The sequence below is a fragment of the Stegostoma tigrinum genome, unplaced genomic scaffold, assembly GCF_030684315.1.
Source record: "Stegostoma tigrinum isolate sSteTig4 unplaced genomic scaffold, sSteTig4.hap1 scaffold_382, whole genome shotgun sequence".
In the NCBI taxonomy this organism is placed as follows: Eukaryota; Metazoa; Chordata; class Chondrichthyes; order Orectolobiformes; family Stegostomatidae; genus Stegostoma; species Stegostoma tigrinum.
Window position 1 is genome coordinate 103025 of NW_026728310.1, and position 6000 is coordinate 109024.

At 69.8% G+C, this 6000-nt stretch overlaps 1 protein-coding gene across 2 annotated transcripts in view; it reads right to left on the minus strand.

The window, feature by feature from the left end:
- The window catches only part of LOC132208392 (utrophin-like), a 50572-nt gene extending 44853 nt beyond the window's left edge, over positions 1-5719 (minus strand). For both annotated transcript variants that reach the window (XM_059643993.1, XM_059643992.1), the window contains exon 1: positions 4714-5719. The gene's annotated coding sequence lies outside the window, so the exon portion shown is untranslated. The remainder of the gene's footprint in view (positions 1-4713) is intronic.
- Positions 5720-6000: the final 281 nt, after the last annotated feature.

The following is a 6000-nucleotide window of genomic DNA, read 5'->3' on the forward strand; positions in this document are numbered from 1 at the left end:
GTGAGCGGGTCAGGGCCGCGGGGGCCGGCCCCCCGTGAGCGGGTCAGGGCCGCGGGGGACGGCCCCCGTGAGCGGGTCAGGGCCGCGGGGGACGGCCCCCGTGAGCGGGTCAGGGCCGCGGGGGACGGCCCCCGTGAGCGGGTCAGGGCCGCGGGGGACGGCCCCCGTGAGCGGGTCAGGGCCGCGGGGGACGGCCCCCGTGAGCGGGTCAGGGCCGCGGGGGACGGCCCCCGTGAGCGGGTCAGGGCCGCGGGGGCCGGCCCCCGTGAGCGGGTCAGGGCCGCGGGGGCCGGCCCCCGTGAGCGGGTCAGGGCCGCGGGGGCCGGCCCCCGTGAGCGGGTCAGGGCCGCGGGGGACGGCCCCCGTGAGCGGGTCAGGGCCGCGGGGGACGGCCCCCGTGAGCGGGTCAGGGCCGCGGGGGACGGCCCCCGTGAGCGGGTCAGGGCCGCGGGGGACGGCCCCCGTGAGCGGGTCAGGGCCGCGGGGGACGGCCCCCGTGAGCGGGTCAGGGCCGCGGGGGACGGCCCCCGTGAGCGGGTCAGGGCCGCGGGGGACGGCCCCCGTGAGCGGGTCAGGGGCCGCGGGGGCCGGCCCCCGTGAGCGGGTCAGGGCCGCGGGGGACGGCCCCCCGTGAGCGGGTCAGGGCCGCGGGGGCCGGCCCCCGTGAGCGGGGTCAGGGCCGCGGGGGCCGGCCCCCGTGAGCGGGTCAGGGCCGCGGGGGCCGGCCCCCGTGAGCGGGTCAGGGCCGCGGGGGCCGGCCCCCGTGAGCGGGTCAGGGCCGCGGGGGCCGGCCCCCGTGAGCGGGTCAGGGCCGCGGGGGCCGGCCCCCGTGAGCGGGTCAGGGCCGCGGGGGCCGGCCCCCGTGAGCGGGTCAGGGCCGCGGGGGACGGCCCCCGTGAGCGGGTCAGGGCCGCGGGGGACGGCCCCCGTGAGCGGGTCAGGGCCGCGGGGGACGGCCCCCGTGAGCGGGTCAGGGCCGCGGGGGACGGCCCCCGTGAGCGGGTCAGGGCCGCGGGGGACGGCCCCCGTGAGCGGGTCAGGGCCGCGGGGGACGGCCCCGTGAGCGGGTCAGGGCCGCGGGGGACGGCCCCCGTGAGCGGGTCAGGGCCGCGGGGGACGGCCCCCGTGAGCGGGTCAGGGCCGCGGGGGACGGCCCCCGTGAGCGGGTCAGGGCCGCGGGGGAGAGTCCCCGTGAGCGGGTCAGCGCTGCGGGGGAGAGTCCCCGTGAGCGGGTCAGCGCTGCGGGGGAGGGTCCCCGTCAGCGGGTCAGGGCTGCGGGGGGACGGTCCCCGTCAGCGGGTCAGGGCTGCGGGGGACGGTCCCCGTCAGCGGGTCAGGGCTGCGGGGGACGGTCCCCTTGAGCGGGTCAGGGCTGCAGGGGAGCCGGACCCCGTGAGCGGGTCAGGGCAGCGGGGGACACTCCCCGTGAGCGGGTCAGGGCAGCGGGGGACAGTCCCTGTGAGCGGGTCAGGGGTGCGGGGGCCGGTCCCCGTCAGCGGGTCAGGGCTGCGGGGGACGGTCCCCGTCAGCGGGTCAGGGCTGCGGGGGACGGTCCCCGTCAGCGGATCAGGGCTGTGGGGGACGGTCCCCGTGAGCGGATCAGGGCTGCGGGGGCCGGGCCCCTTGAGCGGGTCAGGGCTGCAGGGGAGCCGGACCCCGTGAGCGGGTCAGGGCAGCGGGGGACACTCCCTGTGAGCGGGTCAGGGCAGCGGGGGACAGTCCCTGTGAGCGGGTCAGGGGTGCGGGGGCCGGTCCCCGTGAGCGGGACAGGGCTGCGGGGGAGAGTCCCCGTGAGCGGGTCAGCGCTGCGGGGGAGAGTCCCCGGGAGCGGGTCAGCGCTGCGGGGGAGAGTCCCGTCAGCGGGTCAGGGCTGCGGGGGACGGTCCCCGTCAGCGGGTCAGGGCTGCGGGGGGACGGTCCCCGTGAGCGGATCAGGGCTGCGGGGGACGGTCCCCGTGAGCGGATCAGGGCTGCGGGGGACGGTCCCCGTGAGCGGGTCAGGGCTGCGGGGGACGGTCCCCGTGAGCGGGTCAGGGCTGCGGGGGACGGTCCCCGTGAGCGGGTCAGGGCTGCGGGGGCCGGCCCCCGTGAGCGGGTCAGGGCCGCGGGGGAGAGTCCCCGTGAGCGGGTCAGGGCCGCGGGGGAGAGTCCCCGTGAGCGGGTCAGCGCTGCGGGGGAGAGTCCCCGTGAGCGGGTCAGCGCTGCGGGGGAGAGTCGCCGTCAGCGGGTCAGGGCTGCGGGGGACGGTCCCCCGTCAGCGGGTCAGGGCTGCGGGGGACGGTCCCCGTGAGCGGATCAGGGCTGCAGGGGCCGGGCCCCTTGAGCGGGTCAGGGCTGCAGGGGAGCCGGACCCCGTGAGCGGGTCAGGGCAGCGGGTGACACTCCCTGTGAGCGGGTCAGGGCAGCGGGGGACGGTCCCTGTGAGCGGGTCAGGGGTGCGGGGGCCGGTCCCCGTCAGCGGGTCAGGGGTGCGGGGGACGGTCCCCGTCAGCGGGTCAGGGCTGCGGGGGACGGTCCCCGTCAGCGGATCAGGGCTGCGGGGGACGGCCCCCGTGAGCGGATCAGGGCTGCGGGGGCCGGGCCCCTTGAGCGGGTCAGGGCTGCAGGGGAGCCGGACCCCGTGAGCGGGTCAGGGCAGCGGGGGACACTCCCTGTGAGCGGGTCAGGGCAGCGGGGGACGGTCCCTGTGAGCGGGTCAGGGGTGCGGGGGCCGGTCCCCGTGAGCGGGACAGGGCTGCGGGGGAGAGTCCCCGTGAGCGGGTCAGCGCTGCGGGGGAGGGTCCCCGTGAGCGGGTCAGCGCTGCGGGGGAGGGTCCCCGTCAGCGGGTCAGGGCTGCGGGGGACGGTCCCCGTGAGCGGGGTCAGGGCTGCGGGGGACGGTCCCCGTGAGCGGGTCAGGGCTGCGGGGGCCGGGCCCCTTGAGCGGGTCAGGGCTGCAGGGGAGCCGGACCCCGTGAGCGGGTCAGGGCAGCGGGGGACACTCCCCGTGAGCGGGTCAGGGCAGCGGGGGACGGTCCCTGTGAGCGGGTCAGGGGTGCGGGGGCCGGTCCCCGTGAGCGGGACAGGGCTGCGGGGGAGAGTCCCCGTGAGCGGGTCAGGGCTGCGGGGGAGCCGGACCCCGTGAGCGGGTCAGGGGTGCGGGGGGGGACAGTCCCTGTGAGCGGGTCAGGGGTGTGGTGGCAATTAGCTGTCAGGGGGACACGGCTGCGGGCGACAGTCCCTGTCAGCGGGTCAGGGTGTCCGGGTGCGGGGGCAAGACCCTGTGAGCGGTTCAGGGCTGCGGTGGCAAATAGCTGTCCGCGGGTCAGGGGTGCGGGGAGCCGGTCCCCGTGAGCGGGACAGGGGTGCGGGGGAGCCGGTCCCCGTGAGCGGGACAGGGGTGCGGGGGAGCCGGTCCCCGTGAGCGGGACAGGGGTGCGGGGAGCCGGTCCCCGTGAGCGGGACAGGGGTGCGGGGGAGCCGGTCCCCGTGAGCGGGACAGGGGTGCGGGGGAGCCGGTCCCCGTGAGCGGGACAGGGGTGCGGGGGAGCCGGTCCCCGTGAGCGGGACAGGGGTGCGGGGGAGCCGGTCCCCGTGAGCGGGACAGGGGTGCGGGGGAGCCGGTCCCCGTGAGCGGGACAGGGGTGCGGGGGAGCCGGTCCCCGTGAGCGGGACAGGGGTGCGGGGGAGCCGGTCCCCGTGAGCGGGACAGGGGTGCGGGGGAGCCGGTCCCCGTGAGCGGGACAGGGGTGCGGGGGAGCCGGTCCCCGTGAGCGGGACAGGGGTGCGGGGGAGCCGGTCCCCGTGAGCGGGACAGGGGTGCGGGGGAGCCGGTCCCCGTGAGCGGGACAGGGGTGCGGGGGAGCCGGTCCCCGTGAGCGGGACAGGGGTGCGGGGGAGCCGGTCCCCGTGAGCGGGACAGGGGTGCGGGGGAGCCGGTCCCCGTGAGCGGGACAGGGGTGCGGGGGAGCCGGTCCCCGTGAGCGGGACAGGGGTGCGGGGGAGCCGGTCCCCGTGAGCGGGACAGGGGTGCGGGGGAGCCGGTCCCCGTGAGCGGGACAGGGGTGCGGGGGAGCCGGTCCCCGTGAGCGGGACAGGGGTGCGGGGGAGCCGGTCCCCGTGAGCGGGACAGGGGTGCGGGGGAGCCGGTCCCCGTGAGCGGGACAGGGGTGCGGGGGAGCCGGTCCCCGTGAGCGGGACAGGGGTGCGGGGGAGGGTCCCCGTCAGCGGGTCAGGGCTGCGGGGGACGGTCCCCGTCAGCGGATCAGGGCTGCGGGGGACGGCCCCCGTGAGCGGATCAGGGCTGCGGGGGCCGGGCCCTTGAGCGGGTCAGGGCTGCAGGGGAGCCGGACCCCGTGAGCGGGTCAGGGCAGCGGGGGACGGTCCCCGTGAGCAGGTCCGGGCTGCGGGGGACAGTCCCTGTGAGCGGGTCAGGGCTGCGGGGGAAATCGCTGTCAGCGGGACAGGGCTGCGGGGGCCAGTCCGTGAGCGGGAGAGGACTGCCGGGGCCCAGTCGTCAGCAGATGTACTCTCTGACTAAGTACACTGTTTTGAAGGCGAGAGGTCCAATGATATCAGTTAAGCCCCCCTTGTTTTTGTATTGTGTACTTCTGACATATGCGCAAATGGACAACCTCACTCTCCTGCAAAGCTGCAGAATGAATCATGCTGCAATATTTGTCAACTCTCAAATGAGCACTGATACGTTAGTAAATCTCACATCAATAAACTTACCTCTCAAGGTTCTCGCCTTCTAGAACTGTTTGTACGAGTAAATAACTCAAGCGAGGATGTTTGGCAAAGTGTTTCTTTGATCTGAACTTATTTTTCAGCACCTTGCTGAAATCACGCACATCTTCACCTGATGTTGTCTAAAAATGTAAAATAAATCAAATTTAGTTAAGAATTAATAATGAACCAATCTACTCAACTCACTCTATAATCCACGCTTTCCCTGCTAAATGTCTTTGAAGATGTAAAATTAAAGAGTCTGCAATTCTGAGGGAAAAAGTCGCTATCTTTCTGTAAGATTATGATAAAGGTTAGATATGTCTGAATGTGAGTTTCGAACAATTAAGCTTGAGTTTCATACAGTCGTACAGCATGAAAAAAGATCCTTTGGTCCAACCAGTCTATGCTGATCACAATCCCAAACTGAACTAGATACACCTGCCTGTGCTTGGCCCATATCTCTCCAAAGATTTCTATCATCTTTCTATCTTCTGGCTACAACATCACCTCAACAGAATTCTCCATCTTGTGGTCAAATACTAAAACTATACAATTAACTCATTTCAAATGATACACAGATCCAGGATTCACATTAGTGGCCTTTCTGGTTGAATTGCTAATTATTTTAACAACAGTGCAATTTTTGTCCAATTATGCCATGTATAATTACTGATCCAAAATTCATCTCATTGGGTTTTTTTTTGGTTTTTTGTATTGAGTCGAAGATGAGATCAATACATTGGTGAGAAATTATCTTGGTTTGCAGATTCAAAGTCACTATAGTCCCAGACGGGACCACAGGACTGCTCTCACAGTGGACAGAGAGATAACTGGAGGTGGTTTAAATTGAAGGTTGCCACACCTCAGATGAGGAGACAGGTTGAGAAGGAGACTCCTTCATTGTAACTTCAGACAGTGTAGTATTCCATGCTGTTGGTATCATTCTGAATTACAAACCAGCCAACTGAGCTAACTGGCTCCCAGGCAAAATATACAATCAGTTTGGATAGATATGAACACCAAAGGAAAGTCGTCACAGCTGTGACAGTTTCGGATGCATGCATCCCCTGACAGAAGATACAGTCCAGGAGAGCATACAGTCTATAGACCAAGAGGTAATCGGATCTTGGAAGAAAGATGTTACAATAAACTGTGAATCCAATTGGCACAGGTAGCATGGAGGATTCTTTTTATATTCACAGGATGTGGATGTTGCCCAATTATGAGGAACAGACGGCTGCAGGGATGGAGGGATGGAGGGAGGAACGGATGGCTGGAGGAGGCGGGGGG